At 42.8% G+C, this 24735-nt stretch overlaps 1 protein-coding gene and 1 pseudogene across 1 annotated transcript in view; one reads left to right on the top strand and one right to left on the bottom strand.

Annotated features, from left to right (window-relative positions):
* The window catches only part of KCNB2 (potassium channel, voltage gated Shab related subfamily B, member 2), a 339232-nt gene that overhangs the window by 5717 nt on the left and 308780 nt on the right, over window positions 1-24735 (bottom strand). The gene's annotated exons all lie outside the window — the stretch shown is intronic.
* LOC106726134 lies at window positions 177-1146 on the top strand (annotated as a pseudogene).

Below are 24735 nucleotides of genomic sequence, written 5' to 3'. Positions count from 1 at the left end.
ATAATTTGGGGAAATACTAAAACATTGTATTACTAATGCAGTCTGTGGTCTAGTTGATGGCAATTTAACAAATATGGCTACCTTCAATACTTGAAAATTTAGCATGTGCACAAGCTGATTTGGAGTACATTCTTGAAGAAAATAATTACTACAGAAAAAACACACAACAGGTTCTCTGCTCCCCCTGTTCGTCAGACAGCCTCTCCTCCTGCGCAGTGCCAGCCACAACCCTGAGACACGATGGTGAAGGTCGGAGTGAACGGATTTGGCCACATTGGGCGCCTGGTCACCAGGGCTGATTTTAACTCTGGCAAAGTGGATACTGTCGCCATCAATGACCCCTTCATTGACCTCAACTACATGGTCTACATGTTCCAGTATGGACCCCCTGGCAAGTTCAAAGGCATAGTCCAGGCTGAAAACAGGGAGCTTGTCATCAATGGAAGTCCATCTCCATCTTCCAGGAGCGAGATCCCGCCAACATCAAATGGGGTGATGCTGGTGCCGAATATGTTGTGGAGTCCACCGGTGTCTTCACTACCATGGAGAAGGCTGAGGCTCACTTGAAGGGTGAATCCAAAAGGGACATCATCTCTGCCCCTTCTGCGGATGCCCCCATGTTTGTGATGGCTATGAACCATGACAAGTATGACAACTCCCTCAAGATTGTCAGCAATGCCTCCTGTACCACCATCTGCTTGGCCCCCCCCGGGCCAAGGTCATCCATGACAACTTTGGCATCATGGAGGGACTCATGATCACAGTCCATGCCATCACCACCACCCAGAAGACTGTGGATGGCCCCTCTGCGAAGTTGTGGTGTGATGGCTGAGGGGCTGCCCAGAACATCTTCCCTGCTTCTACTGGTGCTGCCAAGGCTGTGGGCAAGGTCATCCCTGAGCTGAATGGGACGCTCACTGGCATGGCCTTCCGTGTCCCCACCCCCAATGTGTTGGTTGTGGTTTAACCCGCTAACTAGAGAAAGCTTCCAAATACGATGATATCAAGAAGGTAGTGAAGCAGGCATCAGAGGGCCCTCTCAAGGGCATCCTGGGCTACACTGAAGACCAGGTTGTCTCCTGTGACAACAGGGTGGTGGACCTCATGGTCCACATGGCCTCCAAGGAATAAGAGCCCCCTGGACTACCAGCCCCAGAAAGAGGAAGAGAGGCCCTTAGCTGCTGGGGAGTCCTTGCCCCAAATCGACCCCCCAACACACTGAGAATCTCCTGACCACGGTTTCCATCTGAAAAAGGGGAGGGGGCTAGGGAGCCCAACCTTGACATGCACCATCAATGAAGTTCACTGTACCCAGCCAAACAAACAAACAAACAAACAAACTAACAAACAAACATTCAAACCCTTAGGCCCTTAGGGCCCCTATACTCATGTTAAAGAAACCATAAGATATTGACGTGCATTACTCATGTTCAAATTCAATCTGCCAACTGTAAAGAAATGGCTTATTTTTAAATATCGTGTGAAACTTGGAGTTCTTCCAGAAAGACAACCCCCTAGGCAGATTTTTCAATATACACCAAGGATGATGTGTGATGCAATAAGCCAAATGTAAGTTTATTGTCTTATTGCAGAGTTTCTTTTAACACGATAAATATAACAAATGCGGATTTTTGCTCGAAGCTACGGGATACACTTCCCAACATGGAGATTTACTTTAGTACAGCAAACCCTTAATGGCATTTAGCTATTGCTTCATTTATCATAACTATGCAGGAGTAGGGCTTTCAATTCTGTCACCTCCAACAACTGGCCTCCAGGGCTCCAGCACACAGACCCGTGTTTGCACAGGGCAAAGGAGGTGCCAATTACAAACCGTTATCTGTGGGATAGTACTGGTCAACCTCCTGGGCAATCTGGATTAGGTCAACTCTAAGGTTCCTTTCACCTCCAACACTCGGTGATTCTCTTTCTAAATGAAAACATTTTGCTAATTCCAGTCATGTCTGCAAACCAAACCCAGGACATGTCACACCTGGTCCTTTCACTTAGGTTGAATTGCTAACATCCAATTTTGTTGCTTAGGAAACTCAGATGAGAAGACTTTGAAAAATATCATGCTGTGCATGTTCCAAGCATTGAGTTAGTGGGAACAGACGTTATTTCTGGATGAAACTTCATCCCTTTTGAATCTCCTGGATAATGGTTTTAGTTCTTCGCTTAGATACAGACATTCCTGGATCACACAGAGTTAAGAACAGGGCCCCTAGCACTTGCATTAAGAGGTACCCAAAGTTGGTTGCATTGATTTCTCTGTGTGATAGGAAGTCAAGCAGCTGGAGACTTGCCTCAATTTGCCAACTTGTTGATTCTATGTCCTTGAAAGATAGTGGGAGTTTGTTGGTGGCAAGAATGCAGGACAAAGAAGTAAAACCCATGGCTCTACACCCGCTGGCTGCTGGGACCAGCCAGTTCCTACTTCAGCCTCAGTTACCACATCCTCAAAATGAGGTGCCTCCCACTTGCCTCCCTGTCTTCGAGGTTGTTAGGGATCCAACCAGATCCTGCACACGAGGCCTCCTATTATATGGAAGTTGGGGTGAGTGTAAGAACGGCTGGGGATGTGTGTGGAATAGCCTTTGGCCAGAACGGGGAGGAAATAAAAAACACAAAGTGTTTCTCCCCCATTGAAATACAATTGCAGACCTATTTAATGCTCATATGTTCAACACTTTCCAACACATCCTCTCACCCAAGCAGTGGTTTCCATGCCAAATCATTTGACTTTGGTTTATTTGCCTTAGTTCAGAACCATCTAGCTTGCCAACAGTATTTAAGAGTTGGACAGGGGTCGTGTGTGTGTGTGTGTGTGTGTGTGTGTGTTATGAGTGAAGGGGGTCAGAGGGTACAAACCTCCAGTTATAAAATAAACAAGTCCTTGGATGTGATGTACAGCATGGTGACTAGAGTTAACAACACTGTGTTATATATTTGAAAATCGCTGAGAGAGTAGACCTTAAAAGTTCTCATCACAAGAAAAAATTGTAACTATGTGAGGTGATGGATGCTAACTAACCTTATTGTGGTGATTATTTCACAATACATATGTATATGAAATCATTTGTTGGGCACCTAAAACTAATACAATGTTATACATCAGTTATATCTCAATTAAAAAGGATTTGGACTGAGGTTGCATTGGGTGAACTTGATCTGCCTTGTGCCTTAAAATATGTAGAAAATGTTCGAAGTAGCTTGGGCCTCCTATGTGATAATCTGCTTTATAGTCACTGACATTCAGCACTCCACAGAAACACACGGAAACTTCTGTGCCTTGCACTGAAGTTAGCACAGGTACTTTCTCCCATCCCTCTTCACTAACCTTCCCTCCCTCCCTCCCTCCCCCCCCCTTCAAAATACATGCTGAGAGATGAAAATGAGTGAGTTATAAGCTCTTCACTATACAGCAATTCCTGGTTTATCTTCTTGGTATATAATATAATTTTTAAAAAGTTGATCAACAATAGAAAACAACATGGGGAAACACAATGACAGGAATTTCCAGGAGAAAAGAACTTGGTTAAGTTGACAGGAAGGAAAAGGCCTGTGATAAGCATCATTAGAAACATGGCTAATTGTCTACTTTCAGGAAAAGGACAAAGCACAGTGGCATTCTGAGCCTACACACCAAAGGCAGAACTATTGGTTGAAGGAAGAAGTGGGGAGTTGGTAAGGATCTCACCCATCTTCTATTTCCAGCTATTTCCCGGAAGACTTCTGGATGCAGAAAACCAGAAAGTATATGCTGTGATTTGCACCAGAGGAAGAACAGTCTCTGACTGAAGTTCTAGCATCCGGGCTCTTTGAACACATGGGCCCTCCTCTAAGGCAGGTGGCCCTGGGTTTGCCACTAGTCCTCTCTGCCCTCAGATGTTCCCTCGGCCCTCCCAGGACAGAAGAGATTCCTGCTCAAGAAGTCTCAGCTGATTTGCATAACAGCACACATGCGAAGAAGGAGTCACTAAAAGGTTCCGTTGACTTTTACAGTGGGGCCTTGACTTACGAGTGTCCCGACTAACGAGTTTTTTGAGATACCAGCTGTCTCATGGCAGATTTTTTGCATTGAGTTGATAGAGTAATTTGAGTTAACGAGCTCCTTAACGAGCTCGGTCTCGGAACGAATTAAACTCGTAAGTCAAGGCCCCACTGTACTTATTCTGGCCCTATGGGTACCAGGAACCCAGAAGCTCAATTCTCTCCCTCCACATCTGTGGGCTGTTGAATGAGGAGTTTGCAAAGACTTAGTCATCCACACGCATGTTGATGTCAGTCCTAAGCTTACATAATGCCTTTCATTTTGGTTGGGGGAGGCGGGGCGGGAGGAGGCAGGGAGGTGAGAGAAGCAACCAGGTGTACATATTTACCAAATTCTTCTTTTGGTTTTTTCTTTCTCACATACAAAAACAATTTTTTTGAGAGGAGACGTTCTGGTTCTCTTCTGACTAAAGATAGTGTTTTGATATTTTCTCAGTATCTCCTGAAATAAACTTTGTTCCGCTCCCCGCGATGTATTTCTGTGTTTGAAAGGATTCGATTTTAGGAAGCAAACCATTTGGCAGAAGGCTGGTGAAGGGAACTTTAATATTATTCGTAGCAACTCTGCCAAGAAAGGAACAACAGAGAGATGGAGAGACCTCTCATCTTACACCCACTCCAATGATCAGGCAACCTCTTTCTAGGTAATTTGTTCTTGCAGAGTCTCCCGCAGCCAGAGAGCAAAGAAGTAGAGGCTGGGTCAGCTTGGAGGAACACGAGCTCCCTGTCTGCCAGCTCCTGAGGGGCAGGGACTGTGGCTCTCCTCTCTGTAGTCTGCTTGGCCCCTCTTCCCAAGAAAGCACAACTAAGAGCTTAGACGCCCCTCTTTAGTGCGTGAATGAGAGATCTGGGGGGGGGGGGGGGGGGGGGGGGGGGGGGAAGGACATGAGTGGAGTGCATCCTTTGAACAGAATTTCATTTAACTTGATACCAAGACTGTAAAAAATTCATAGAGCACTCAAGTCAGATGGTGTCTTTGAAATACTCCATTTCTCACTTTATAATGAAATAAAGATTCAGAAAGTCTACTAAGTGCCTGGTGAGGAAAGGTGGCTATAATATGGGACTTAGCTTTTCTGGGACTCACTAGTCCCATCTAGATAATGTGGAAAATAAAGGCAGCATTGTATTGAGGACTGTGTCAGCTTGTCCAGGCTGTGGTGCCCAGCTGCTTGATCAAATACCAGTCTAGAAGTTGTGAAAGTACTTTTTAGATGTGATGAACATTGAAATCAGTAGACTTTGAGTAAAGCAGATTTTCCTCCATAAAACGAGTGAGCTTCACAGAATAGCTCAAGGTCTTACGAGTGAAGACAGGTTTTCCAAAGAAGAAGCATTTCTGCCTCAAGACTGCAACACAGAAACCCTCCCTGAGTTTGCAGTCTGCCTGGCCTCTCTGTGGACCTCGACTAAAGATTACAACAACGCTTACCTGAACTTCCAGCCCGCTGCCTTGCCCTGTGGATTTCAGACCTGTCAGCCCTTAAGGAATTGCATAGCCAATTCCTTAATGTCTGTCTGTCTCTCTCTCTCTCTACACACACACACACACACACACACACACACACACACACACACACACACACGTGTGTCATTCTATTTATCTATTTTATGTAAGTATACATGTGTATATATGTCTACATATTTTATTGATTCTGTTTCTGTAGATATCTCCAATACAAGAATAAGAGAAAATATATGATAGCACTTTGCAAGCTGTAAAGTGCTAACATTGTTAATTATTAACTTATTTGAGAACTTCCCAATCATACATCTATTCCTGTTGGGCCATAAGAAGAATGCAGTTCCTTATTCTGTGTGTGACCCCCATGCCTAGCTGGGTTTGTCTCAACATCCTACAGAGAGCACATTCACGTGCACGGCATCATTAGGAGCCACGAGGGCAGATGGTGCAAACGAACTGAGAATTCCTGAAGTTGGACTTTTCTGAACAGCTGTCAACCTTCTAAGATGCTGCCTCTTCCACTGAGCTGAGCTGAAGTGAACCCAGGACGGCGAGCAAAAGGAAAATATAGATGAACACATGTTACTTTCCAAAACCACAGAGATAAGTGGTTATGTTAATTATATGCTATTTGGATCCATCCCCAGTGAAGTTTGCTTGAGTCTCACTTTGAGACCCTTGTAAAGACTGTTTTACGTCCATGTGTTTTTCAGCGAGTTTTCATCCTTCTATTCCTTGTCACTCACTCTTGGTGGTTGAATTGGCTTGAATTTCCCCCTCTGCATTCCCCTTCATCCCACCAGTCACTATCCCCTACCCCCACTGTCCTCAAGGGCCCACATTCTGCCACTTCCCCTGCAGCCCTCCCTGGGGCTCCAGATCCCGTGGTGGCCCGCCTCCTCCGGATGCTCGAAGCCTTTATTCCCTGGGTTGACCAAACCGATGGAAGGTGTCACTGACGCTTCTTGCAGGTGCTCAGACTCACATGGTCTCCCTTTGCACTCTTGCCTGTACGTTGCTGCCCACCTGCAGGATTGCCAGATTTAGATGCCCAGTTATATTTGAATCAATTTCTTTTATGGGACAAACCTATCCTAAGAAAGTATTTGCTGTGCATATGAAATCCACTAGGCAGTCTGCATTTGACCTGGCAGCCTTCCCTCTGTGGCCCAGGGTCTCCTCCTCCCAGAGAGCTGAAGTTTGAACCTGGAGATACGGAGTTGCTGGGATGGGGTCACAGTAACAGCGGGGTGCTCCAGAAGGAGGGAGGACAGACTGGCATTGCAGGGCATCTCAGCTTCGCCTAACAGCACCTCCCAATCCGTGTCTCTCCCCTCCCTCCTTTCGGCTTCAGTTGGCCAGAGTTTTGATCAGGTTCTGTTCCTCCCATAAAACCTTACAACCTTCTTAAAGAATAATTTGATAATTTCATAGGAGATAGTTTCATCTCTCAAACGGGATTCTATAATTATGGGAGACAATAACTATATTCTCACACAGAGCAGGCACCGCACGAATCTGTCTCAAATAAATGAACAACCAAAAAAGAAGGGAGAAGAGCAAGGAACTGGAGAAAATGAGAATGATGTTCAATGTAAATTAGACATTGAAGAATCCAAATATTTTTTAATCTCCCAAAAAGAAGAGGACAGGTTTTGTAGTCATTTTCTGCTGCTCCCACATGGCCCAAGGTCAGCCTGAAAGTTTTAACCACCAACAGATTTTTAAACAATAGAAATTCATATTACAAATTGCCCATTTTTGATAACAGACCGGTGACATAATTTTTTCAAGTCCAGTGACATCATCTTTCCCAAGGTTTAAGGTCTGTACTTTTTTTTCTTAATTCTTTCTTTTTTTACATTACACTAGCAGATTGCTTTTCCCCCTCTTTTTACCTTATTCTTTGAGAAGCCTGCTTTTGACTGCATAATAGCTTGGGCTTCACCTTCACAGAAGGATCCACTTTCTTAAAGAAAAGTGCTGTATTCATTCTAGATCACTTTTTTTTTCTGAGTGTGATCGAACCTGCAGTGAATCTAACCAGTGAAGGAAGTGATCGTTCCATGTGTAGATCTGGGTAGTGTCAGGTTTGTGCGATAAAACGTGAAGCCCCCGAGGAGAATGAATAATGCAGACTATCCATTAAAAATTACTTGCATGCATGTGCACACAAACATACGCAAGAATACATTCAAATTCACCCACATCATTGTTCCATGTAGTTAAAAGGAAAGCATCACAGAAAAATAATAGAAAACTCCATTAAAGTATAAACTTAAGAATGTTGCATATTCCATTTAATGCTTATTTATAAGCATAATTTGCTAAAACACCTTGTCCATATAAATTCACACCTTAGATTTGTGCAGACCTAGGTCAAAATAAGCTTCCCTCTCTTTTCTTCTTCGTATAAATTTTCTAGTTCTTAAAAAAGATAATTTATATCAAGCAATAAATTCCTTTTTTATTTCTTGAAAAAAGATAGGTAATTCAGCCTGGCTAGTGTGGCTCAGTGGGTCAGTGTCGATCTATGAACCAGGAGGTCACGGTTTGATTCTAGGTCAGGGTACATGCCCGGGTATGAACCAGGAGGTCACGGTTCGATTCTAGGTCAGGGTACATGCCCAGGTGTGGGCTCCATTCCCAGTGGGGGGTGTGCAGGAGGCAGCAGATCAGTGATTCTCTCTCATCATTGATGTTTCTATCTCTCTTTCCCTCTTCCTTTCTCTCTGAAATAAATAAAAAAATATTTTAAAAAAGATAACTTATGAAAACCTGAGGGAGAAAACACAGATTTTGAACACTTCACATGTTTTGAACACTAGAGTATTTACAGCTCTTCCCAGAGTCTATAACAGTCTTCCTTTTCCTCTTGGAAAAATGTTTCCTTTGCTCTAAGGAGAATTCTAAGCAGAAATCTTTTTGAGAGGGAGCCTCAAAGAATGGGTAGCAGTTTCCACCTAGAAAAGGGGGTAAAGGCTGAGAGGATAGGGTGCCCTCAGGCTTTAAAGCCCAAAGCATATGGTTTGCTCACAAAGTTCCAAGCAATTTTGTACAACTGTGGACATCCATAAGGAGGCATGGCCTGGAGGAGTCCATGGGGACATCAGGGTCAACTCCAGGGAGTACCAACAGAGAGAAAAGAATGTGAAGGATGCCTCCATCATTTGTGCAGCACTCGACTTCCACAACCCTGTGACAGCCCTGGTTTCAGGGAGTCGTGTAGTATGACATGATTGGATGCAGGTGGAGACACAAAGATGAGTGGGGATGGGGCACTTCTGGGAAAGTAAGCAATGGACAAATTCTAAAGGATGCTCAATGCATTGATGAAGAAGAGTTTGGTGGGCTTTGTTCTGAAGACCAGTGCTCCTCAAAGTGTGGTCCCCAGACTAGCAGCATTGGTATTATGTGGCAACTTGTCAGAAATACAAATTCCCAGGCCCCACTCTGATCTACTGAGTCAGCAACTCCGAGGAGGGGCCCAGCAATCTGTATTTTAACAAGTCCTCCAGGGGATTCCGATGCTTGCTAAAGCTCGAGGAGTAAAAGTTGTAAGGAACCTGGCTGCTGTGGCTCACTGGCTGAGTGTCAATCCATTAACTAAGAGGTCACTGGTTGAATTTCTGGTCAGGGCACATGCCCAGGTTGCGGGCTCGATCCCCAGTAGGGGGCATGCCTCCTATTGAAGTTTCTATTGCTCTATCCCTCTTTCTTCCTTTCTCTCATAAAATATCAATAAAAAGCATAAAAAAGAAAGCTGTAAGGAGTAAAAGCCACCAATGGATTTTAAGCAAGGGAATGGCCTGCTCAGATTTGCATTCTGGAAAGATCACTAATTGCAATGGTGGGACCGATTGGGGTAGGGGTGCAATGGAAGACGAGAGCCGTTTCTATTGCAGTGGCAGTAAAAAGGGGAGCGAGGGAATAGGTTATAAAATATTTATAAGGTGGAATTTCAACCTTACTTGCTGTGGAGATGGTGTGTCCAGAAGTCTCTCATGTTTGTGGCCAAGTTTACCAGGAAGGCTGAGTAGCTCTCTCAAAGCTCCATTACTACCCATTTAGATAGAAAACGCAAAGTAAGCCTTGCATCATCATTTATCTCTGAAAGTAATATTTCCTCATTACAGACATTCTAATAAAAACATCAGGTTTTGAAATAGAAATGGAGATATTTCTCTCTTGGAGCTAAACAACAGTTTATTAGAACATGAAAACATTATGAGACACACACTCTATTATTTGCCAGAACTATCCTCTTTTATAAAACTGTACCTGAAGTGTACATTCTGAAATCACACAGGCCATTTAGACTAGCTGTTGCCTGAAAGCATGCTCATTTGTTGAATTATTTTTCCAACCCACTCCAACTTCCAATTTTTGCAAGGAAGTCTTCTAAATTTCCCAAATTAAAGTGCCATTAAAAACCGGCTTTGCTCCTCGGACACTTCGGCGGTCTCATCAGCGCATCAATCACCATTAACAGAGAATTGCAGGAATTCATTCCCACCATTATCCCCATACCTAGTCTCAGCAGATTCAAAGAAAATAAAAAACAAGAGCCCTAATGCAATCGTTATTTTCCTTCTAATGAATCTCTGCAGTAAACCTCTTCTGAAAAGTATTTGTGGGGTTCACGTCATTAAGACCACATTATAGAAATGCCAGAAAACAGAAGACACGCCGAAATGCGGCCGCTCTGTTGAGGGAACCGTTGATGGAAACCAAACCCAGCGGTGATGGAAGAAAACGGTGATTCACTCTATAAATGCTCTCAGGGGTGGGCTGAGTGCTGTCCCAGGGCCAGCGAGCAGCCCAGCCACAGCGCACGGATGGCTTCTGTCGCACGGATGACAGGCATTCTTCATGGCAGAAAGCCAAGCATCACAAACAAGGGCCTTTAATGGAGTCCAGTTTGGCTCGTTTTGACAGCAAGCTTCTGTGCTTATGAGGGACTGAGGAGGTGTTTACTAGACAGGGATTGCTGCTTTTCACAGCTGTCTGAGGTGACGTTCTCTACAGTTAGGCAGACACACTCCATTCTCTGTCTGGAGTTCCTCCTGCCTATCATGAAGGCGCCTTAGTTAAGGCCTTGTCAATCCGAGTGTGGGCCTCCATCCAGCAACACCTGGGAGATTATTGGAAATGCGGCATCTCAGGTGTGTGTGTCCCCCTCCCCAGCCCCAGCCTCACTGAATCAGTCTTGTTTCGAAAGATCTGGGAGGGATTCACATGCACGGATGAGCTCCGCCCTCAGACACAAATGCATACCATTCAAAAAATCAGCTTTGGACGCTGTCCCACAGATTTAAAAAACATTTTATTTTTATTGATTTCAGAGAGGAAGGGAGAAGGAGAGGGAAAGATAGAAACATCAATGATGAGAATCATTGTTTGGCTACCTCCTGCATGCCTCCCACTGGGGATCTAGCCAGCAACCCTGGCATGTGCCCTTGACCGGAATCGAACCCAGGACCCTTCAGTCCGCAGGCTGACGCTCTATCCACTGAGCCAAACCGGCTGGGGCTCTTCCACAGATTTTTTAACCAGTGGATCTCAGCTCTGGAAAAGGGGGGGCGGGGGCGAGTTTGTTGTTACGCCTCGTGGGGCTTTTCAACACTGTTCAGAGGTCTGGGTGGGTGGGTGTAGTTAGCTACAAAGGACCTCATAGGTGATGCTGAAGGGGTCTCTGATCCCACACAGACCTCCTCTCCCAGCCTGGGGTTGACAGTCATTGCTTTAAACATGTGCCTGTAAAAGGATTCAACTTGGCAGGACAAAGAATGCTGGGTTAGGAGTCAGGAGACTTGACCTTCTTCCTGATTACTAGATCAACTGCCTGACCTGAGTCAAGTCATGGAGCTCCAGTTTCTTCATGTATGATGGGCTAATCATGACGATTTTGCTTACATGACTAGGATGTAGTGATGATGTTATTAATGCACCGGAAAATGTTTTGGAAGTTATACAATTCTATACAAATGCCAATATTTTCATATGAGTTATAGAGTTTGAGGGCAGAATTATTAACTGGTATATAATTTTAGAGGTTGAAGAACTTTATTCTTTTTTAAAAATATGTTTTTATTGATTTTAGAAAGAGAGGAAGGGAGAGGGATAGAGAGATGGAAACATCAATGATGGGAGAGAATCATTGATGGGCTGCCTCCTGCATGCCTGCTACTGAGGATCGGGCCGCAATCCAGGCATGTGCCCTGACCTGGAATCAAACCATGACCTTTTGGTTCATAGGTCGACTCTCAACCACTGTGCCAAGCCGGCCGGGCAGGTTCTATTATTCAATACAGGGTCCAGTCTTTCATGATGGGTAGAGCTAACAACACTCAGAGCCAAAGCATCCATGCTCTTCCAAAGTGAATCTAATATGATTGAAAAGGAGAGGGAAGTTCTATAGGCCCAGTCAGCATGAAAAACAGTTTAAGTTGGGAGAAATAGCTATATTTACTGTTGGAAGCACGTAGCTATGATTTGTTAAGTAGGTAATTAATACCTGCATTCTAAATAGCAGCCCAGTACCTGTTAGAATATGTGGATCCATGAGCTGTAAACAATCACTTATACTAGCAGGGTGTAGGAGAAAGATAAATAAGGAAATACTATAAAATATCAGATTAAAATGGTCAAGTTAGCAACAAGAACGTTTTCTGATGTTGGCAAATTAAAAAAAACACACCCAAATTTTAAAAGTGCTTGGGAATTCTTATGCTGTTGTCTAGATAAATCAAGTATTACATACAAAGTACCAGTGAGTGTACCGTGCACACCGGTCTCTCTGCTACTCCAGCCCCTGGTAGCAGGTCCTACCTAAACTTGGTGACAGCTACCAATGAAGAGCTCCTTAGAAACAACATTTTTCTTTTTTTAATTTAAGTTTTCAATTACAGTTGGCATTTAATATTATTCTGCATTAGTTTCAGGTGTACAGCTTAGTGGTTAGACAATATATACTTTACAAAAATGTTCCCCCCAATATTTCCAGTATCCACCCAACACCATACCGCTGTTACATTATTGACGATATTCCCTATGCCGTACTTTACATCCTCGTGAGTATTTAGTAATTACCAATGAGTACTTCTCAATCCCTTCATGTTTCCCCCCAGCCCCCCACCCGACTCCCCTCTGGCAAACAACCATCAGCCTGTACTCATGTGGGCTTTTCAATTACATGATTTGTCTCAAAATAGAAGACTCAATTGTTTGATTAGGTAAATGTTGATTTATCACATAAGAGTCATATATGACAAGTAGTTAATATTAAAATAGTCGATTCCATAGTTTAAAACCACAACCTTAGTTTGTAGGTCATGTTTTGGATTCAAAGCCCAGTTCTGTCACTCACCCAGCTATGAGGCATCCATTTTTCAGAGCTGATAAGATCAAGCTTAGAGCTTAAATATATATAGCACCTAATAGGTGCTTATTTAATGATGGCTAATACTATTGTATATATTCAACAAGTAGTTTTCACAGTTTTTACAATGGTTCCTGGTCAGCAAGGCAAAATTCAACCAGCAGCATAGTTAGTCTACATATCGAAATACAATGATGATATTATGGCACATGTTCAGATAACTTTGATATATAGCCTGAATATTATGTTTGAATTCTTATTTTTTAGGTAGAAGTCTATCAGTGGTTGAATTACATGTGGTCACCCTGTCACAGACTCTGGCTGTGGCTCATTTCCTGTCCTCGGTAAAATATTCACCTGCTACGAGAATGGTGGGAGGTGAGGTGTGAAAGCTGCTACACACCCTTTCCTTTCAATGGCAGGAGGGAATGTCTGCTCCCACGTCTATGTTCTAGATGCTATACACTATTTTGAATCATCTTCTAAAAAAAAAAAATCTCTCACCCAGCCGGCATGTCTCAGTGGTTGAGTGTCCACCTATGAACTAGGAGTTCACGGTTTGACTCCCAGTAAGGGCACATGCCCAGGATTGTGAGCTCCATCCCCGGTTGGGTGTGTGCAGGAGGCAGCCGGTCAATGATTCCCCCTCATCATTGATGTTTCTATTTCTCTCCCTCTCCCTTCCTCTCTGAAATCAATAAAAATTATATTAAAAAAATAAAAATAAATATCTCTTGATCTCTATAATAGGATCACTTCCTTTTTGGTTTTTTTTTTTATTAAATCTTTATTGTTCAGATTACATTTGTTCCTCTTTTTTTTCCCCCCATAACTCCCCTCCTCCCAGTTCCCGCCCCACCCTCCGCCCTCACTCCCCACCCACTGTCCTCATCCATAGGTGCACGATTTTTGTCCAGTCTCTTCCCGCATCTCCCATTCCCCTTTCCCCCCCAAGAATAGTCAGTCCATTCCCTTTCTATGTCCCTGATTCATTATAATCACCAGTTCATTCTGTACAACAGATTATTTATTCACTTGATTCTTAGATTCACTTGTTGATAGATGCATGTTTGTTGTTCACAATTTGTATCTTTACCTTTTTCTTCTTCCTCTTCTTAAAGGATACCATTCAGCATTTCGTATAATACTGGTTTAGTGGTGATGAACTCCTTTAGCTTTTCCTTATCTGTGAAGCTCTTTATCTGACCTTCAATTCTGAATGACAGCTTTGCTGGATAAAGTAATCTTGGTTGTAGGTTCTTGGTATTCAGCACTTTGAATATTTCTTGCCATTCCCTTCTGGCCTGCCAAGTTTCTGTTGAGAAATCAGCTGACAGTCGTATGGGTATTCCCTTGTAGGTAATTGAGTCTCTTTCTCTTGCTGCTTTTAAGATTCTCTCTTTGTCTTTTGCTCTTGGCATTTTAATGATGATGTGTCTTGGTGTGGTCCTCTTTGGATTCCTTTTGTTTGGGGTTCTCTGCGCTTCTTGGACCTGTAAGTCCATTTCTTTCACCAGGTGGGGGAAGTTTTCTGCCATTATTTCTTCAAATAGGTTTTCAATATCTTGCTGTCTCTCATCTTCTGGCACCTCTATTATTCTGATGTTTGTACGCTTGAAGCTGTCCCAGAGGCTCCTTACACTATCTTCATATTTTCGGATTCTTTTTTCATTTTGCTTTTCCGGTTGGGTATTTTTTGCTTCTTCGCATTTCAAATCTTTGACTTGATTCTTGCGCTCCTCTGGTCTGGTATTGGGTGTCTGTATAATATTCTTTATTTCAGTCCGTGTATGCTTAATTTATAGTTGGTTATTTATCATAGCATCAAGGGTCTCATTAGTTTCCGTGAGTCTCTCCTCAAGTTTATTGGCAGCTTCTAGCACATTATTGCAAGCCCTCAAAATTGCGATTTTTAGCTCTATATCCTCCATTTCTGTCATGTTTTTTTGTCTCCGCATTTTTTATGCTTTCTTGGTGCACCCCCTTGTGGTCTTTGTGCGCAGTCTTGTTCTAGTTAAGCCTTGATTGTTGTAGTTAATACTAGAGGGATTTGGCCACCAGGCCGACTGGCCCCTTTTTGGTTTTCAAATGGGTTTTCTGGAGCCCCGGGTTCTGTGGAAATGGCTTAGGTGGCTATTGCTGAAAGAAGACAGTGGACGGGGCGGAGCTGTCCTTCCATGCAGTGCTGAAGAGGCATACATATGTGAAGAGGCAAACGTTTTTCATAGGAGCACCTTGCTTCTACGGTGGAACAGATGTACACATACAAACACAGGCATTTATATACATAACCATTTGCATCTCTCCTCTGGAGGTGATAATGCTGATAAATATTGCTAGCTGTGTTTGAGAATCTGGCGGAAAAGACCTACATGTGACCAAAGCTCTCTCTGCGCTAATAAATGGCTATTTTATTGGTGGCCACAGCTGTTGTTTGCAGAGTTAGTTAGTGAGCACAATTTTGTCATTTAGACTTCTAGGTCTTCTAAGTGCCAGGCCAGTTTTGTATATGCCAAGATGCTAAAATTTGACCTCCCCAAACAGGCAGAAGGCATGAGTAAACACATTACATTCAGATAGCATATAAAACAGAAATCCAATGAGCCACCGGCCAGCTGTACCACATTAAATGGCCTCTAGGAGGCTGAAGGTTTGGACACCAGGAGAGATAGAAGCATCAGTTTCCTCATAGTATCAGAGTACGCTGTTATGGTTTTGGATCATTTACCATAAACATAATCAAATATACAAAATTCATTTTGCCACATTAATTGCACACTGGTTTAGAATTCCTCAAAAAGCATTTTCTAGGGCTTTGTCTAGGTCTAAGCACTCAACCCAAAGAAGGCCCATTGAATATGTATATTATTCTCATCAAATTTTTATGTATGCAAATACAAACCCAACAGATGCCATCTGTGGCCCTTAGAGTTTCTCAATCTGATTTCCTAAGACATTAAGCCGATGAGAACAAATTCTAAGCCTTCTACATAAATAAAAGAGTTAACATAATAATAATAATTATAAAAAACCCACCACGTCATTCCATAGCCCCATCCTCTCATTTGGTAAATGGAAGGTGTTTGATTCTGAAAGTGTGACCAGACAGGAGAATAAAGCACCAACAGACGATGGCTTAGCTCTGTTGCAAAAGACACAACTTTGATGCTGCTTGATCCTTTTGTTTCAAAGTTCATATCCTAATGATATGGTTGGGGGATTGTCAACTACCATGTATTTGGCAGAGAAACAAAGGACACCAAAATTCACAACAGAGATAGGCTGAAAATAACTAATTTGCTCTCTGCAAAACCATGACGAGGGAGAACACAATTGCCCAATTGCATATTGGCGTCCCAGGCCAGCCTGGGATACAGGTCGGGGCAGGTTTTATTTATCCTGGGTACTCGTCAGCTACTTCTTCTGCTCTCTGCACCTTCTATGCTCCTTGCCTATCAAGGTCAAGTTCAGCCTCTTTGGGGCTGCTCGGGGTTCCCCAGCATAACACATGCTGCTGCTGCCCCTCCCTTCCTGGTCCCTCTCATTCTCCATTGAAATATCTATCCATTAGCCTCCTGGGCTACCCACCTGATTCTACCTTGAGGGTCATGTCTTGACCCACATGAATGTATCCTTATCGAGAGACTTTCAGGCAATGGAAACATTTCTGATTTGTAGACACTTTTAAATTATACCACAATACATTCACCTTTTATGCTCAATTAATTGTGCTGATATTACTGGAAAAATATGTTTTGGTACAAGAAACCATCATTCTGTCAAAAGTTTATCACTTAAATATATGGCACAAAATATATTTTTCTCTTCATCTCAACCCCATTGGCAGAATACAAATTCTACTTGAACTGAAACCTTAATACTTGGCCTTCTTCATGTGGCATATGGTTGTCAATTAAGGACGTTTTAAATAGACTTGACTTATTGATGAGGTCTCAGGCTTTTAACTTTGGAATTTATTCTTTATTTTCAATAAGATGCCATATGCTCATTAAGAATAGTATAAATAAATTCCCTCTTATTTATGTTGTCTGTTTTTTGGCTGTCTTTTTTATCTGAACATTATAATAAGGGCAAGAACTTACATATTAATGACTGCTTTTAGCTCACTGATTATAGTATTTACTTTCTCTCATTCCACTGAAAGTATATTTGGTGCTAAATTCAAACTTTTGGTTCTTGGTTTCTGTTAGCCATAGATAGCTTTATTTCACTCTCTAAACAGTTAAATAATTTCTCAACTTTAACACTCACCAAAAAAGACTCACAAGAAAATGCTTTCCTTCTTAGCTTTCTTATTTTTCATGTCTAGAAACTTCTATTACAACACAAAAATCTTTTATATTAAACTACCCTTCTACAAAAGCACCTGGGAGTGAAAGTGATTTCAAATTAACCCCTAATATCAACAAGTTAATAGCATTTCTTTGCACAAGGTTTCAGGGGTTCACAAGATCTCATGGATTCTACATCTCCTGATTTAGAAAGAGTTTCCTGAGACCAGTTCTGCATTTCCAGCCTTCCTAGTTGGTATTTCCACCTACATATCCTTTGGTCCCTCCACCCTTATAGAGGGTTGAAAAAGGAGGCTCATGACATCACCCCCTGCCCTACATTCCTGCAACAAATCCCTCTTTTTAATTTATTTATTGTCGACAGTATTACAGGTGTCCCTCTTTTCCTCCCTTTGCTCCCCTCTACCCAGCCTCTGCCCCACCCCAGACAAATCCCTCTCGACTATTCTATTTTTATTAGTATTAGTTCTATTTCTATTTATTTCATTTTTTTCACCTAGGAATGAAAGGGTTTTTCATCTCTAATATTCTAATAATAATATTCTAATATTCTATGTCTATATCTATGCTTATATATAACTCTTCTCCCTTAAGCTCCACATCCGAGCTCCTAGTTCTAGTCATTCATCTTTTAAGATTCCTTTTTCCAAACCATCTCTTCCCCACACCATTAACTTTAGCCCAGTAACTTTTCATTCCTAAACAATGGCATTAAACTTCTAATTGTTCAACTACTTCCTATCTTGCCCATTTTTCTTTCTGGAGATGAAATAAATGTGTGGGAAGAGAGAATTCAAGGAGTTGAGGATGTTTTAGCTGCTTTTATCTGTTTCACTCCCCCCGTGGCTTCCTCTTATTGTCTCATCTCTCCTGCTAGCCTACAGCTTGTCAACAATCAATATAGATCTGACTGAGATCTGTTTTCTTTAGAGCTCAAAACGCAATGTGTGTTTAATGAATACAATGTCATCAGCAGTATTCATGGATTTATTTTTGTCAGTGGTGCATCTCAGTTATCGCATCTACATTCTCAGTGCCCATGTGCACATCTCTCATGATTTAAATTCTCTCACCCCCATGGACCCCTGGATGCTCTAGTCACTTTTGTATCACCCACCTGCACTTCCAGGTAGGCACATTTTCCTACTTTAACTCCAGATTCCACATGGAAGCCAAAACCAAACAAAATAGATGATTGCATCCCAACAAGCCAACTGAGAACTGCTTCTTCTAAAGCCACTGAGACTTCTCGATTATACATGGTTATGGGAGGAAGTTTAGTAGGTTTGAACAGAATCCAAAGTGGTGCTAAAGCAGAAGGGTGATATTACCATCTCCTTACAACGTTTTCTCCTCTCCTGCACTTGATTTTCCTTAATCTGTTTCCACCATTTATCCTCTCTGAACTCTTTCTCCTAGACAACACTTGAAAAGGACAATTTTCAAAATACAGTTCCACCCTCCATCAGTTGACATGGTTGTAGGAGAGAATCCAAATGAGTGTACATTCATGAAATTGTTGATGGAAGAGTGTCACCTCTAGGGAAACAAAGTCACATCTGAGTGCCCCAGAAGAAACAAATTCATGTAATCTGATCAGACAGGGTCTGAGTACTGGGAGCCTCCTGACTGGACGGGAAGCCCCGGCCTAGGGTCACCCTGAGACTAGAAGGATGAGCATCTTGGCTCCTGGCTTCTGAGCTGGGAATGCCTGTGGGAGAGGCCTCTCTCCCACCTATCCTTGGAGTGCAAGTGCTCAATCAAAATCTGTTGACCTGCCGTAACCGGTTTCGCTCAGTGGATAGAGCGTTGGCCTGTGGACTGAAAGGTCCCAGGTTCGATTCCGGTCAAGAGCATGTACCTTGGTTGTGGGCACATCCCCAGTAGGGAGTGTGCAGGAGGCAGCTGATCAATGTTTCTCTCTCATCGATGAAAAAAAAATATATTTAAAAAAAATCTGTTGACCTGAAATGAGAGTAATGAAGGGCCCCAAGGACCTTGCACCCGGCCTGGTATTTGCCTCACTCAAGCCCAGTGTAGGACCCTAAAAAGTAGCTTGGTGTTCCTATAAGGGAGAGGAGAGATCCTGTGCTCGGGCTGTTATATAGTTGGATACATCTCACTTTTTTCCTTTTAAAATGTAACATTCTGAGGGAAGATGCTGTATCTTACTACCATACTGTTCATATCCAATACATATAAATAATAGTGAGAACCACTGTCTTCAATGATGGAAAGCTATGAAGCGAGGCTCACTCTCACCAGTAGGTGTCTCTGTTCCATCATACTCTCCCCAAACTCACCTAGGGTTTCTCCTGGAAATAGAGATGTTACATAAAAGGCACCTTTCCTTTAGAAATTATATACTTTAAAGAGAAGATATAGAATGACTTCTTTTATTTGTATTCACTCTCACTCTAAATTTGGATTTGCTTTGCAGCACTCATTGCTCATAATGTTGGCAGGAATTTTCAAGATAATCCCCCTTTTCACTCATTGGCACTGAAATTAGCTTTCTTTACTAGGCTTCATCTCACTCGAATTTTAGTGGTGCATTTCTGAGCAAAGTAGCAATATCTAAGTCTCTAGGTTTGTGAGGCTGCTCAAAAGGTCAGACTCTTTCTTCTAGACATCTCTTCCCTACCTGCAAAATAAGGCCCCGATTGCAGTGTCTTCTGGAGATGTCTCAGGTGTTAATTTCTGGGAGATGAGAGTGCTTAAGTCAGTAGGTAGCCTCTAGCTTCAGGCTCTCTGGGTCTAAATCAGTGATGGCGAACCTCTGACACGCGAACTTATTTTTTGGTTGATTTTTCTTTGTTAAATGGCATTTAAATATATAAAATAAATATCAAAAATATAAGTCTTTGTTTTACTATGGTTGCAAATATCAAAAAATTTCTATATGTGACATGGCACCAGAGTTAAGGTTTTTCAAAATGTTGACACGCCTAGCTCAAAAGGTTCGACATCACTGGTATAAATCCTGGCTCTGCTTCTTATGACTGGATTGGTCTTTTATGAGCTACTTACTAATTTTGTGCTTTAGTTTCCCCATGTATAAAAGGGGGTAATGAGAATACTAGTACTACATGATAAAGTCACTATCAAGACTAAATATCTTATACCTAGAGTGACTGGAACACTGCATGGCATGTGATAGGTAACGTAAATATCTTTGATATATACAGGATATACATGATACATATTCATAAATATGACAAATAAAAGCTAGCTTCCACTTTGGCATGGCTGAACTGAGTTGATAAGGTTACTATAGGGCATATGTGCACTTTCTTTGTGACTTGTCTCTCAAAGGCTATGGAGGTTGGAGTAATGAAACCATAACTATTGTGGAGGTTTTCCCACCGCCCCACGTGTTTTCATAAAGAGAGAGCCACCAGCCAGCTTCCACCCACCACAAGCCAGCAAGCCCTTTTCCATGTAGAGTTGGGTTTCATACTTTGAGATGTTATAAACACACTTGAAAAAATGGAGAAAGTGAGATAAATGGGAATAAAATCAATGGTAAAATGACCCACCATGAAGTTCATAAAAATATGCACAAAAATTCTGATGAAATAACCCAGCAGCTATATTGATTTTCCAAGCAAGCTTTGATGAGGACATAAGCTAAGTGGAGGGAGATGTTTAATAGTAACAACCAAGCACTGACCTGCATCAGCTCCTACTTGCGTCTCAACCACATTTTAATGCAGGTACAATTATCATCCTTACTGTACAGGGGGGAAGGGGAAAGACACCCTGGTTGAGGGCCATGCACAGTGATAAGTATTTGACATATGTTCATTCATGCTGTCTCTCCTCCTCATTACACTATCAGCTGATTATGTCCTCATTATACAAAGTGGGGAACTGAGGCACAGAGAGATCAAGTTGCCCACAGCTGGCAAGTGGCAGAGCCAGAATTTGAGCCCAGCCAGTCTGGCTCCAGACACAGCTCTATTAAAGAAGGAATTAGTGCAGCCGCTGTCAAACTTGAGGTTGTGCCATAAGAACCACTTTTACTGCAAGTCATCCCATTGAGAAGATGCTGAATATCTGAGACGGCTGTGACTGCTGGGAAGCCCTGGCTAAAATGCAGTGTTGGCTCGGGGATGCACAGACAGCACAGGGTGTAGGCAATAATATTTACTGTGTACGGTGTCAGATGGGCACCAGACTTACTGGGGTGACCACTTTGCAAGCTATACAAATGTCCGATCACTGTGTTGTATACCTGAAAGTAAGACAGTATTACTGTTATGTCAACTGTAATTAAAAAACAAGAAATTTTTAAAAATAATAATTAATAAAGATTTGCCCAATAAAAAGGCAGTGTTGGCTAATGAGAAGGGATCTGGCTCTGGCTTGAGGTTTGATGAGTGAGTCGTCTGCACACTCTTGTCTAAAAAAGAATCATTTGGTGCCTCAGTTCCCTTGTCTGTCAAATGTTATTTTCAGGCGAAAGGCTTTGAACGGTGTGTGCCTGTGTAAGAATGTGTGTGTGTGTGTGTGTGTGTGTGTGTGTGTGTGTGTGTGTGAAGGGAATAAAGCTTGTTAGGTTTGAGGGGAGGCCCTAGCACAGATCACATGCAGTGTCCACACAAGCATAAGTAAGTCTGAGTGCCAATCCCAAATCTGTGCTCTCTATGTTAGTGTTACTGGGAAGGCAAGGCTGGTTTCAAATCCACAAAAGTCATCGACAAGACCCTGAAATGGGGCCTAGAGATGTAAGCAGTTGTCAGAGTTTCTGCTCAATAGAGACCTTCTAATGCTCTAAATGGGAAAGTGAATTTCCCACAGGAATATGCATGCAACGCAGAAAATTGCCACTGATGCTACACAGAATTTAATTCCTTTTCAAAACAGCCTTGAGAACAGAATAAACACATTATGCTTGCATGGTGTATTCAAGACGTCTCCTCGGTAGGAAATGACTTTCAGATGATCATTTCCCCTTCCTTTGCCAGTGCCCGACAATGCCCACTAGAAAACTAGAATGGGGCACCCACTCGAGGCCCTGAAGGTCTTTTTGTTATACACCGAACCACAGCACTGAGGCAAAACCTAATTTCCATAGTCAGAAAACACTTTTAACTTCCTCTTCTGCCCTGCCCTGTTTTAATAAAAAGTGTTTGCATACCGAATAGTGACCTGCTATATCTTTTGCCTTTTCTTTCTTTCTTTCTTTCTTTCTTTCTTTCTTTCTTTCTTTCTTTCTTTCTTTCTTTCTTTCTTTCTTTCTTTCTTTCTTTCTTCCTTTCTCTCTCTCTCTCTCTCTCTCTCTCTCTCTCTCTCTCTCTCTCTCCTTCCTTCCTTCCTTCCTTCCTTCCTTCCTTCCTTCCTTCCTTCCTTTCTTTCTTTTAATATAACTATTGATTTCAGAGAGGAAGGGAGAGAGACAGAAGCATCAATGATGAGAGAGAACCATTGATCAGCTGCCCCCTGAAAGTCCCACACTGGGGATCGAGCCTGCAACCTGGGCACATGCCCTTACTGGGAATTGAACCGTGACCTCCTGGTTCATAGGTTGATACTCAACCACTGAGCCATGCCAGCCAGGCCCCTGCCTTTCGACTAAACTGTTTTCTCAGGGGTTGCTGGTCCTACCTGTCCCAGAATTCAAAGCCACTTTGCAGCCCTTACCTTTCTTTACCCATTGGTAGGATTTTACTCTACTGATGCCTTTTCTTCTTGAAACCTTCTCTTCCCTGAGTTTCCACAATGTCTCGGCATCTCTTCATTGTCCTCTTACCTCCCTGGCTATTTCTCAATCGCCACTGTGTGTGTTCTTTAGTATCTGTTTGATATTGGTGTTTTTTAATGCATTCTATTCTATTCTATTCTATTCTATTCTATTCTATTCTAATATTCCATTCCATTCTATTCTAATATTCTATTCTATTCCATTCTAATATCCTATTCCATTCTATTATAATATTTTATTATATTCTATTCAATATTCCATTCTATCCTAATATTCCACTCCATTCCATTTCATTATAATATTCCATTCCATTCCATTCCATTCCAATTCCTCCTAGTGGTTCCAAATACCTCTATACTGGTGGTCCTCAAATCTATATTTCCAGGGCAGATGATCCTACTACTGCTGCCACCACTACTAATGACTTATTGAGGCTGAGTGCTTTACAGCGTGACTTCACTTATGTCTCCCCAAGTCATATGCAGTAGGTAATATTATTACCCCAGTTTCTGATGAAGAAATAGGTTTGGTATCATAATGTCCAAGCTCACACAGCCCATAAGTGACTTGCGCCCAGGTCTCAAAAGCCTGTATTGTCATGGACATGCTACATGTGAATGGTGACCAACAAGAGAGTAACAAAGATGACAGGAATCTCTGTCCTTAGTTCCAGATCTGTCCCATGGGTACTTTTTACCCAAAGATCCCTCAGACCGAATTCACCATCTGTCTCACAGTGATGCCAGCACCCTCCATACCTCTTGTCTTCTCCCTTCTCATGCAATCAGTCCCCTAAGCCTGTCAAATTGACTTCTTAGTTACCTCTCATATCTATTCACTATTTTCACCCCTTTTGCCATTTCCCAAGTGCGGGCCACCATCATTTCTTGTCCAGATTAATGCCTCAGCCTTGGAACCGTCTTTCCTCCCCTGTCCTGCTCCTCTGAGTGTACTGTCCACACTGTAACCAATCAGTATTCTATGCAAAGCCCAGCCTCCCTTGACCCTCACTGTAAAGCTCCATTCCTGACATGGCTTTCAAGGCACCGTGATCTTGATCCTGCCTACTGTCTAGTCCTAGGCCCTTGCTCACCTCCTGCCTCCACTCGGCTCCCCCACTCCCCACTCTAGAATCCCTCTCCTGGCTCTCAGAGCCCAGCTCTCTCTTGTCTAGGAGTCTGTGCAAATGCTGGTCTCTTTGCCTGGTACATTCTTCTACTCCCTCCGCCCCCCAACTCCTCTCTTTATTTGGTTTGAAGCTTAGGTCACTGCTTTTGGGACCGTGTGTCCCTTGGGACCAGCTTGTGTGCCCACAGCTTTCTGTGTCTTTCCTAGCAGGATATGGAGCACACTGAGGGCCCCTGCTCATGTGCTGCTGAGTGCGCATTAGTCCCTAAGCTTTACCTGGACAGTGCCATGGCCACGCCCATCTTCCCAATCCTTCTGTCCCCATTCCTGGTATATGGCCAGAGCTGCATAACTGTCTGAACCTGGAGTGTCAACCTTGCAGGCACTGTCTGAGAAATGGCCAGGAAGACGTATAGTCAGCTGTCATCCGCTCGTATTGTCAGATGTGTCAAGTCCATTTGCATCAGCCCTTGGCTCACGCTGTGTAAGTTCCTGGGTCAGAGAGTTTTACAAGCCAGGCTCCGCTCTCTCTATAGGAGGGGGATCATCCTCAGGAGGGCATTCCTCGTGAACTGTATGAATCTTCTCAGAAAGCACAGGGATGGCGGAGCCACTGTGACTCAGCCCCTCACTCCTGCTGTGCTGCAGCTGCTGCCTTTATATAAACCTCATCATGCCCATGACGGGG

This window comes from Myotis brandtii, unplaced genomic scaffold, assembly GCF_000412655.1.
Source record: "Myotis brandtii unplaced genomic scaffold, ASM41265v1 scaffold23, whole genome shotgun sequence".
Lineage (NCBI taxonomy): Eukaryota > Metazoa > Chordata > Mammalia > Chiroptera > Vespertilionidae > Myotis > Myotis brandtii.
Note: the sequence above shows the minus strand (reverse complement) of the source record. Positions and strands in the feature narration are given on the sequence as shown.